An 11,924-nucleotide genomic window follows, 5' to 3' on the forward strand; every position below is an offset into this window, starting at 1 on the left:
AAAAGTGCATCGCAAATTAATTGCAATGCTCTAAATTTGATAAATTGCGAAGTTTGAATATGGGAATTGGTAAATAGGACTACCCTACATATTCTAAAGGGCTGGGACAAGTGTTTGGACAAGTTAGAGAAGTGGTGGAATGGCTAAAAGCAAGAAAGCGCATTGCTGTGGCTTTCTCTCGAATTTTTGCATTGTGTACCGGTACAACATCAATGCTATACCGGTACAGCAAGCAGCAGAGTCTGCAGCTGCGTGGCAACAGGGCTATTTTGGTCTTTTCACATCTTTTACTCAGCCTTATCCTCCCAGCTCGACCTCTGGACCCCTTCAGATGGTGCTGGAGCTCAGAGAAAGGCATCTTCACCTCCTCCACTATCTCTCTCTAGGATTTTTCTCTCTCTACAAAGACGTCGTCGTTTTGCGCCAGTTTCGCGTCCCGCTCGACGCTCGCTGTTTAGGTGGACTTGGGGCCAGCTTTTAAAAGGTAAAATGGAGTGTTTTGACAGTATGCTTCATGTTTAATGCTGAGAATTACTGACAAAGAGTTTTAGAGGGATATTTAACTTGATTTCTCTCTAGTTCATCGTGTAGCGTCGGATTTTGACGCGTTTTGGTGTCGTTGCTTCCATCTGCGTGTAACAGGGGTTCCAGCAGCTAGAGGAGAGATTTTTAGTTGTGAATTGACCCCCTTAAATTAGGGATAATCTACTCTGAAGCTTGCTTGAGGTAATTAGCTACTTACAAAGCTAATTCGGACCTAAATGCGATTTGTTGGACCAACTTGATGCAGTTTCACATGTTTGCTTCGCAGCAGGTTTTTGAACCTTATTGAATCAAATTGGTGATCTTGGGAACTGGTTTGGAAGGTGTTCTAACCAGGGGTAAGTGGAAATTTCAGTTAGAAAGCTGAATTATTCAGGTTTCAGCCATTTTAATGCATATACAAGTTTACTAATGTCGTGTTGATGTTGTTCGCAGCGGGAATTCAACCGACCTTTAGGTCATCTTTGGTTGGCTTTGGGAAGCCTTTAGAGACTTAATTTGAGGTACTAAAGAGAACCAAAACAGCGATTTATGTTATTATTTAATACGAAATGTGAGAGCCGAAATCGGACATTTCGGCCGTAGTTTTAATCCGATCTTGATGTCTGCTTTTCAGCGGAGTTGAGGCCTATTGGAGTTAATTGTGGGACATAGTAATAGGTGGGTCTGACCTTCCCGGAATGGGTGAATTCTCTCTATATCTCCTTTGACATCTGAGTTGAAGTTATTATATTCATGTGAATATATATATGTATAGTTCAAGGCATTGAGAAATGCGTCAATGTGTAGATCATATTGGATATGATAGCATCCTTCAGTAGAAATGGAAGACTTATGTCTGTTCATTTTACATAGCCATTTGTTGGATTACTATGCATGCATGATGATAATAACTTGCATAAACAATTTCACTTGAAGTCACCCAAGTGGATATAATGGTAATATCATGAGTGTACCAATTAACGCGGTTGAACGACAAAGAACTTGTTGTACTCAGGGTTGAGTTATGCAATGTTATATAGTAAGGATAAGGGCTAAACTCTGAATAAATCAGGTAAAGCCATCCATTTGCATATACAGGCCAAGTTGTAAAATGAATGGTATAGAGATCATGTGAAGAGCACTTTATCGTTTATCTTGCTTGCGTACATTATTATGTTAGTTTCTACTTTCACATGATAGATTCACATTATAGTATATGTTCTAGTAAGTGACTAGAATTTCTTATGATGGCATAACTTGAATGATTATTCAGTTGAATATAATCTAGTAAATAACTAGATTTGGATATGATAACATACTTGGGTGATCAAGTAGAGGTTTATATTGGACTACAGGATATGTGCCATGAGTCTTTGAATATGACATTAGTAAACCACTTTCCTTATGTGTAAGGAGTAGTGAGAGATTTGAGTGACCGACCAGGTATAGCCTGATAGAATCACTAGTATAATGTAAAGTTTAAACTTGTCAAGTTAAACTAGCTATCAATAGAATCATGTCAACAAGTGTTGATAGTGGCTTATGATTGGGCACTACAGTATCGACCTTGGGTCGAGCTGAGATTCCATGTTTGAGACATGATGTAGTTGGAATATTTGTGCCATGGATGATAGCTAGCATGCCATTACGCTCTTTCGTATACGCTTGCGGGGGTCGCGCCCCCTAGCCCCGCACTCCGGAGTGGCTTGAGATTCCATGTCAGAGACATGATGTTGTTGTGGTATTTGTACCTTGGACTACGGTTTACGCTTGCGGGGTCGCTTCCTCCCAAGCCAGCACTCCCGAGTAGCCTAGCGATAGTTGTTCGCTCATGTACGAAGTGAGCACCGAGGTGGATTGCCGTGGGGAGTGTACACTACCACGGGGCCATTAGGCACGGCGCGGCTTGGATCTTACCTTGCGTAAGTCTACTGAAAATTGGGTTATGACAAGTGCTTCAACTTTAGCTGGACATAGTAGTAAAGTTACTTGATGTCTTTGGTCAAGTGAACTTATTAATGAACAAACTAGACAATTGACATCTAAAGTAAGTTTAGTGATGAATAACTTAGAAGTTGACATCATGATTGGTTAGCAACATATTGACAATATGTTTCGTTCTTGCTAATGTAGAAGGCAATTACATGATATTATCTGCAATTTCAGTAAACATAATTATTATGTATGCAATTTGGTGTATGTTCGTTAAATTATTAATCAATGTGAATGATAATATCTTTCGTGTTAACTGATACTTGCAAACTATTGATACGCATTTATTTACTATTAAGTAAATAGCATGAGTAGCTACTTTTATACTTATTGCATTTATTTGCTTATTGCATCACTTGCTTATTTATTGCTATCTACTCGTGCCACAGTTGACCTAGTGGTGTACTTCGCCACTCTTGGTGGCTTACCCACTGGGAACTATTTTATAATAGTTCTCACGCCCTCTTTGTTGTTGTGTTTTTGACAGAGCCTTCCACAGCGGGAAAGGCTAGGGTTCCTTGCGAGGGGTCAGCGGCTAGCTAGAGCCTTTTTGGACGTGTACTAGACGACCTCCTTTAGTTTATGTAGTTTAGTACAGAGATGTATATTAAGTTATTGTAAATTGTACTTTGTTCTTCTTTATTGTATTAAGGCTTTGGGATTGTATAAATTTAAACTTTTAAGTCTGGCTCTGATTACCTGCTTAGAATCATATGCTTTTATTATATTGATTGTAGACGCCTGGTGTATGCTTGAGTTGTAGTGTACACGGCGGGTCTGTGCATGCTACCGGATACGTTTCCGTTGGTACCCGGGCGTGACAATAGTGATAGGCCATTGACATCTTTTATTTTCCATGTTGTAGACATGATGATATAAAGATAGGCCACTGAGATATGTGACATATATTCCATATTTTTAGACATGAGGACTTGGTACTTGAGACGGATCTTTCGCTTGCTTGCCATTGTGCTCATTCGCACATGCTTGTGAGGGTCGCTCCCTACAAGCCGGCACTCCGGAGATAGCCATCGCGACATATGCTCGCTCGTGCGGGATTGGGCGCCGAAATAGGATACCGTGGGGGAGGCTCATTCCTAGAGTGGGGATGTTGACTACCACGGGGCCATTAGGCACAGCGCAGGCCAGACAGCCTACTGGTGGGTCTTACGTGATTGGAACTTAGTGACAGAACATGCCATTTGGACTTTGACTAGAATAGTAAACAATGACATTTTACTATCTACCTTGTGGACATTCTGTTGATTACATATACATGCTTATACATGTTAGTCACACTCATGTATATACTTGTTGTAGTTGTTTTATTCCTTATGGAATTCATGCGAAGTAGAGATATCATGATAGAGTAGTACTCATGGTTATATACTTGCTCTTTATTTAGCTTTTGTGTATACTCGTACTTACTCACTTTTGTTCAGTTTTGGGCCTAGTGTCGCATTTCACTGAAGTCAGTAATTGCCCACTGGGAACTATTTTTAATAGTTCTCACGCCCCTGTTTCTATGGTTTTATTTCAGAGCCCTCTACACCGGTGGAGGCACGGGATCGCGGCAAGGGGATCGCTTAGCTAGCTAGCGAGGAGCATTTCTTTTGCATTTTGGTAGTTCACTCTCCTTATGATGTTGTAGTTGAGAGAAAGAGAGTTATGTTGGTACCTTGTATAGAGAGACCACCTATGTATCCGGTTTAGCTTTTATACTTTGGATGTTTATTGTAGTACTTCCGGTTTTTATTTAGTGGATTTAACTTTATGTTCATTTCGGTTATTGTAGTATCTAGATATACTTGCTCTGATACTGCTAGATGTTCGCTTTATCTCGTCTTATTTATCGTTTTATTTTAGACGCCTTATATGTTTCAGACATATGGCGGGTCTGGGCACGTGCCGGGCGGGCTTCCGCTGTGTCCCGGGGCGTGACAGATTAATTTGGTATCAGAGCCTAGGGTTGAGTCTTAGGGGATCTAGCAAACCTTATGTAACACACTGGACCTTTGCAAATTGCGAGGTTCGAGTGATTGGCTGTGTTCTGAGCAATTCCAAACTTTCTGGTGGGTCGTTGACAGTGTTTCAACCTATGGCTCGCATCCCGAGAAGTGAGGTTTAAAGCCTAGCACAAAAACCCGAAAAAATGAATTTTTAGATAACTCTCGGATTGCATTTTCTGAGGCTGTGTACCGGTACAGGCTGATGACTGTACCGGTACGAGGTTGATGGTTGTACCGATACAGCCACTAGGCTTGTACCGGTACAGGGCCGGTTACCCCGCCAACCCGAGCCTCGGGTTGTGATTTTCGTGGGGCTTGTACCGGTACAAGGGCCCGTGTACCAGTACATGGTGGCAGAATCTGAATGTTTGATTCTGCAGGGGTGTTTTTGCATTATTGCCTTCTTATATCAGCACCCACGCCCCTAGGGCTCTCCCCTGAGCTGAGAGGAGAGGAGAACCAGGTAAGGGAGCTCCCCACACCATCTCTTTGGATTTGATCTCCATTTTGTATAGGTTTTGATGGATTTTTCCTCTCTTTTGCCCTTTGGTGCCATTTCCACCATAGATGAAGCTTGAGCTTGAATTTGAGGCTTGGTTGAGGGAAGATCTTAATTGATAGAGGACTTAGAACCTTGATTGAAGCTTCTAAGAGGTTAGTAGCTCATTCTCTTTCTCTAGATTTGAGTTTTGTTGCTTTTTGATAGTTTGAACCCTAGAATGTGAATTTAGGGTTTATTTTGGGCATTTTGATTCTAGGACTTTTTGGGCTAAATTATTAGGATTAGAGCACTCCTTTGGGTTGGATTGGAAGGATCTTAGCCTTCTTTTGGAGCTTGTGAGAGTTTTTCTCCACCCTAGGTGAGATTTTAGCCCTTTTGCCTTGTTGGTTAATGTTTGATCTTATAGTTGATCGTAATGCCCGTGTATCTCTTCGCTCAATACTTTTAGGGTATTTGGAGACTCGTCGACAACTCCGTCGAATCGAGGGATTACGCGACGGTTCGGTGGGTTTGACCTAGCCACACAATGAGAAAATCTCATTTGTGATGTTTTGAGTATCGTTAAATGAAAAGGCATGCATAATCATGTTAGATATATTTATTATGAATTTTAGAATGCTTAACATGCATATGTTATGTATAGTGAATTTTTGGACCCCTACGTGGTAGGATGCATGCATGTGGGACATAGCATTCTAGTTGGAACTTGGAACCTTGATTCCTATGATGAAAATGAATATTACTTTCATGCATTTAACCTTTAAGCCCAATTGTGACATTAGGGGCTTTGGAAGCCTAGAGAGGCTTGGGGATTTAGACTATTTGAGATTTTGGGCCAATGTCATAAAGAGGCATTGGGCCCCGGGCTATAATGAATGTTGGTATAATGTCATATTTGGAACATAGAATATGAATTGAGCTTGATTAGTTGTGATGCTTAAGTGTCATAAAGAGGCACTAAGCAAGTGAGTGTTGAGTTATCACATCGTGACATAGAGCTAGACCTTTGGGTTATTAGTAGCTATTGCCATGTTTGAGACATGAGGGTTGGATACTTATGCCTTGACTACGCTTGCTTGCCATTTGTGCTCATTCGCACATGCTTGTGAGGGTCGCTCCCTACAAGCCGGCACTCCAGAGTTAGTCTATACGACCTATGTTCGCTCGTGCGGTATTGAGAAGCCTACGGGGTCGAGTGGGACAGACACATCCCAAGAGTAGGGATGTTGGGCTACCACAGGCACTTAGGCGGCATAAGCTGGACTACCTTTGGTAGGTCCTTAATTGGAAATGAAAATCGACACAGTGTTGATAATGAATGATCACTACTAGATAGGCTTAGTAGTTGGATTACTTTGACATGCTCATGACATAGCTTTGGGACATTTGGTATACTTGCTTGTTTCATTCATTGCATTGAGGTATACTTGGTTGCTTGATAGAGCTTATTCCCTACGTATTGACATACTGCATCGAGATGCTTACTTGTCGGTTATGATTGGAACTTAATAGTCATGCTTTGGACATACTTACCATGATAGAGTAGATGTACTATACTTTGACATCATGGTTACTTGAGACGTAGTAGTATAGCATTTCATTTATGCTTTCTTTCAGCAGTTCTTATACTCGCTCTTTATTGATTATTATTATTTTTGTCGTTACTTACCCTTCTCTTTTGGGGCCTAGTGGAGCTTAAGCTGAGGTCAGCAATTGCCCACTGGGAACTATAAATTATAGTTCTCACGTCCTCGTTTTCTTGATGTTTTCAGAGCCTTCCACGTTGGGAGAGGCTAGGGGCCGCGAGAAGGGAGTTGCTACGAGCTAGCTTCCTTCGAGGACGATTCATTAGGTGGTCTACCTCTCGTTGTTTTATTTTGTGAGAGGTTGAGAGTTGTACCCGTATATGTATAGAGGCCACCCTTCTTTTGGATTTATGTATTTCTTTTGAGGAGTTAGAATTGTATCACCTTGTGCTTTACTTTTATGGATTAGTATATTTTCTTTATTCTTGTTTTAGAAGATAGAACTTTACTCGCTCTAATATCATTAGATGTTATTCATTTCTAGTCGTTGTAATTCTTGCTTTTACTTCCGCTTTTATTTTAGACGCCTTATATGTGCGGACATATGGCGGGTCTGGGCGCTCTACCGGGAGGGCCTCCACCGGTCCCGGGGCGTGACAGATTAATTTGGTATCAGAGCCTAGGGTTGAGTCTTAGTGGACCTAGCAAACCTTAGGCCAGTTGGACTATAGGAAATAGGCTCGTAAGAGACGAGGTCTATTTGACTTGTGAGCGAAAGTATCCTGATTGGGTGTCTTGATAACTCTAAAAAGTTAGAATTCGATCGGAGTGTATGGCTTCTAACTTCGAGGAGGGTTACGTTGGCGGCCGACAACGTAACATCGGGAGTTAGTAGCGAAGGACACTTTCTTACTTTCACATGATCTGGGTTTTATCTATTTGAGAGGGGATGCGATAGCGCAGGTTACTAACTTGCGCTTTTATATTTTGTAGTGACAATGCCGGTTACACGCTCCCAGTCTGCCGTGGCGGACGATGCGGCACACCCCGAGGAGGGCGAGACCTCCGCTACTTCCGGATCTAGTAAGGTCCGTGACTTGAGGACCCAGCTTGCGGTTCTCACTGACCTGTTGGCGCAGCAGACGGCAGCGGCGCAGCGACAGGCTGAGGTGGCTCAGCGGCAGGAGGCGCGGATGAAGCATCTTGAGGATCTCCTACTTCAGCAGGCAGCAGCTTCGAGGGAGACCCAGGTTCCCACACCGCCAGCACCCGTGGTGGACGTCGCACCAAGAGCGCTGTCCCCCGTGCCCAGTTCTTCTCGTGCGGCACCGGCGACCACACCTCGGGAGGAGGTGGCTGCGGCACACCCAGTTCAGAGACCGGCCACGTGGGTAGCTTTCCCTATGAGGGCCGAGGGAGCCGAGCTGGATCGGCTCATGGATCGCCTCAATGAGTTCAGGAGGTGCAGCCCGAGAACGTTTGATGGCAAGAACGTCAACCACTGGATTGTTGAGAAGTGGTTGATGCACATGGAGAAGCTTTTTCGAGACACCTTTGTGGAGGAGCGGGATAGAGTTTAGCTCGCCACTCACTTTCTCGACGGCGAGGCCTATCGTTAGTGGTTGGATATCCAGGACAACCCCAACACCGACTTGGCAGCGATTACTTGGACGCGATTCAAGGAGCTTCTTCTGGCGCACTACTTCCCGACCAGCGTCAAGAGGAAGATGGAGCAGGATTTGCGCAGCTTGCGCCAGGACGAGCGGACAGTGGCCGAGTACGAGAGGGAGTTCTCCCGGATACTACACTGTGTACCGTTTGTGGTAAGGGATGATGAGGACAAGGCCCGCATTTTTTAGCGCGGATTGCGGCCTTCTATCTTTCGGTTGGTACAGTCCTCCAACCTCTAGACCTACCAGGAGGTTGTGGATCGAGACTGATAGTGGAGGCAAGAGCGGCGGATTTGCAGGAGCGTCACGAGAGCTCAGAGAAAAGGAAGGAAAAGAGGCCCGCGGTTGAGGGTGCGAGTCAGACACACTCACGGAGGCCGCCGAGGCACCCCAGGAGCCGGAGCCAGTCACGGGGACATGGCTCGTCTACTTAGTGAGGAGTACCCGATCGTCGCCAAGCTCCCCGCTGCGTGATCTGTGGTGGTCCCCACTACCCGCGACAGTGTTCACGCAGCAGGGGCGGGTGTTTCTTGTGTGGCCAGGAGGGCCACTTCCAGTCGAACTGCCCGAGAGGTTCAGCGCCAGCGCCATCTTCGGCATCTGCACCAGCATCNGGGCATATAGTATACTTCACAGTATCGCTTATTACATTGTAGTATTTTTGGTTGCTATGATAGTACATACTAGATATGTAGGGGACTTCAGGACATATAGCATATTTCATAGCATTACTTGTTGCATCATAACATTTTGCTTATGTTTCGGCATATTGGATCATGTAGAGTAGATGTACTCCATGTTGACATTCAGAATACTTGTGGCATAGTGGTATAGCCTTCTCTATATGCTTTCTTTTCTGCAGTTACATTTCCTTATCTACATCTGTTTATGTTTTGGGCCTAGTGGTGCAATTTGGTGCAGGTCAGTAATTGCCCACTGAGAACTATAATTTATAGATCTCATGCCCCCTGTTTTATGTCTTCTTTCAGAGCCTTCCACTTCGGGAGAGGCTCGGGATCGCGGGAAAGGTATCGCCTTGGGCTAGCTATCGAGGGATTTGGCGATAGGTGGTCCACCTCTCTTTTGTTTTCTCTTGAGAGAGGTTGTGAGAGTTTTGTACCTGGTTATAGAGACCACCCTACTTATGTATTTGGAGATCTATGATGTATTAGTTTACTTTATGCTTTAGTAGTATTATTTTCTTTTGACTCTACCTGATGTTAGAACCTAGCTATATACTTGCTCTGATATCCCTAGTTGTAGATTTTCTCTTGCTTTACTCTTCCGCTTTTGTGTAGACGCCTTATATGTGTAGACATATGGCAGGTCTGGGCGCGCTACCGGGATGGCCTCCGCCGGTCCCCGGGCGTGACACCTTAGGCCGGTTGGACTATAGGAAATAGGCTCGTGAGAGACGAGGTCTATTTGACTTGTGAGCGAAAGCATCATGATTGGGTATCTTAATAACTCTAAAAAGTTGGAGTTGATCGAAGTGTATGGCTTCTAACTTCGCGGAGGGTTACGTTTGCGGTCGACAACGTAACATCGGGAGTTAGAAGTGTAGAACACTTCCTTACTTTCGCATGATTTGGGTATTATCTTTTCAGCGGGGATTCGATAGCGTGGGTTTGCTAACTTGCGCTTTTATGATGTTGTAGTAACGATGCTGATTACACGCTCTCAATCTGCCGGAGCGGATAATGCGGCAAACTTGGAGGAGGTCGAGACCTCCGCTACCTCCGGATCCGGCGAGGTCCGTGAGTTGAGGGGCCAGCTTGCGGCCCTCACTGATATGGTGGCACAGCAGACGGAGGCGGCGCGCCGGCAGGAGGGGCGGATGAAGCGCCTAGAGGACCTTCTTCTGCAGCAGGCAGTAGCTTCCACGGAGACCCAGGCCACTACACCTCCAGCACCAGTTATGGACGTCGCGCCAATAGCGCCTTCCCCTGTGCCCAGTTCGTCGCATGCGGTGCCCGCGGCCACGCCTCAGGAGGAGGCTTTGGCTGCGCCACCTATTCAGGCGCCCCCGATCGGAGCTGTTTTCCCCATGTTGGTTGAGGGAGCGGAGTGGGACCGACTGATGGAACACCTTAACGAGTTCAAGAGGTGCGGTCCCCGGATATTCGACGGCGAGAAGGTCGACCACTGGATCGTGGAGAAGTGGTTGATGCACATGGAGAAGCTCTTCCGCGACACCTTCGTGGAGGAGAAGGATCGGGTTTAGCTCGCTACACACCACCTGGACGGCGAGGCCTATTGCTGGTGGTTGGATCTCCAGGAGCACCCCAGCATTGACTTGGCAGCTATTACTTGGAAGAGGTTCAAGGAGCTTCTTTTGGCGCATTACTTCCCGACCAGCGTCAAGAGGAAGATAGAGCAGGGCTTGCACAACTTGCGCCAGGGAGACAGGACAGTGGCCGAATACGAGCGGGAGTTTTCTCGACTTTTACACTGCGTGCCTTTCGTCGTGCGTACGGATGAGGACAAGGCCCGGATCTTCGAGCGAGGGTTGAGACCGTCGATCTTCCGGTTTGTGCAATCATCTAACCTCCAAACCTACCGAGAGGTGGTGGATCACGCACTCATCGTGGAGAGCGACGTGGCAGATGTCCAGGAGCGGCGAGAGGCTATGGACAAAGATAAGGCCAAGAGGCTTGCGGCTGAGGGTGCGAGCCAGACGCACTCTAGGAGGCCGCCGAAGCATCCTAGGAGCCAGCAGCGTGGGCGTGACTCGGCGACTCACCGTGGAGGATTTGACCGACGCTGACCTCCCCAGTGCGTGATCTGTGGTGGTCCCCACATTCCACCGCAGTGCCCGCAGCGGGGAGGGAGGTGTTTCCAGTGTGGCTAGGAGGGCCACTTCCGGACCGAGTGCCCGAAGGGTTCGTCACCTGCACCGTCATCTGCATCGGCACCGGCTCTACCAGCCGCCAGTCAGGGGACTCTATCGGCACAGTACCAGACTGGGCGGCCACTCGTCTAGCGTTAGAGCGAGGGATCCTGACAGGCCCCGAGTGGGCACATATATGCCGCTCAGATCGAGGAGGCGGCAGCAGCCGAGGATGTGGTCGCAGGTATCATTTTACTCGATGGCATTAGAGTTCGTGCATTATTTGATACCGGTGCATCGCATTCATTCATAGATCGTCTGTTTGCCGAGTTACATGGCATCCCTATGCTTTCTTTGTTGCAGCCGGGACGTGTAGTTGTCCCCGACCACTCTTTGGATATTAGAGAGTACTGCCCCAATTGCCCCATTCGGGTAGGAGATTGGATTATGCCCGTGGACTTGCTAGCCTTGCGCAAGCTAGGGAAATTTGATGTGGTCTTAGGCATGGATTGGTTAACCAAGTATTATGCCACGATAGATTGCAAGAATCGCACGGTTACTTTTAGAGAATCGGGGCAGACTGAGTTTGTGTTTAGAGGATGCCGGAGTTCGCTTTTTGCGATGACGATCAGCTCGTCTCGAGCTAGGCAGCTGATCAGTAGAGGTTGCGTAGCCTTTTTGGCTAGTGTCGTGCTAAGGGGTGGGGACGACACCCCTAGAATTGAGGATATCCCGATAGTGCGGGAGTTTTGTGACGTGTTTCCAGCTGAGCTACCGGGTATGCCACCCGATAGGGAGATCGAGTTTATGGTAGATCTCGTCCCTAGGACTACTCCAATCTCGAAAGCGCCCTATAGGATGGCACCAGCG

At 46.2% G+C, this 11,924-nt stretch overlaps 1 long non-coding RNA gene across 1 annotated transcript; it reads left to right on the forward strand.

The window, feature by feature from the left end:
- On the forward strand, positions 1,000-3,035 carry LOC109707297. The gene is made up of 3 exons (XR_002215460.1): positions 1,000-1,046; positions 1,160-1,203; positions 3,005-3,035. It is a non-coding gene; the product is annotated as an uncharacterized LOC109707297 (long non-coding RNA).

Source organism: Ananas comosus, linkage group 3 (assembly GCF_001540865.1).
Source record: "Ananas comosus cultivar F153 linkage group 3, ASM154086v1, whole genome shotgun sequence".
NCBI lineage: Eukaryota > Viridiplantae > Streptophyta > Magnoliopsida > Poales > Bromeliaceae > Ananas > Ananas comosus.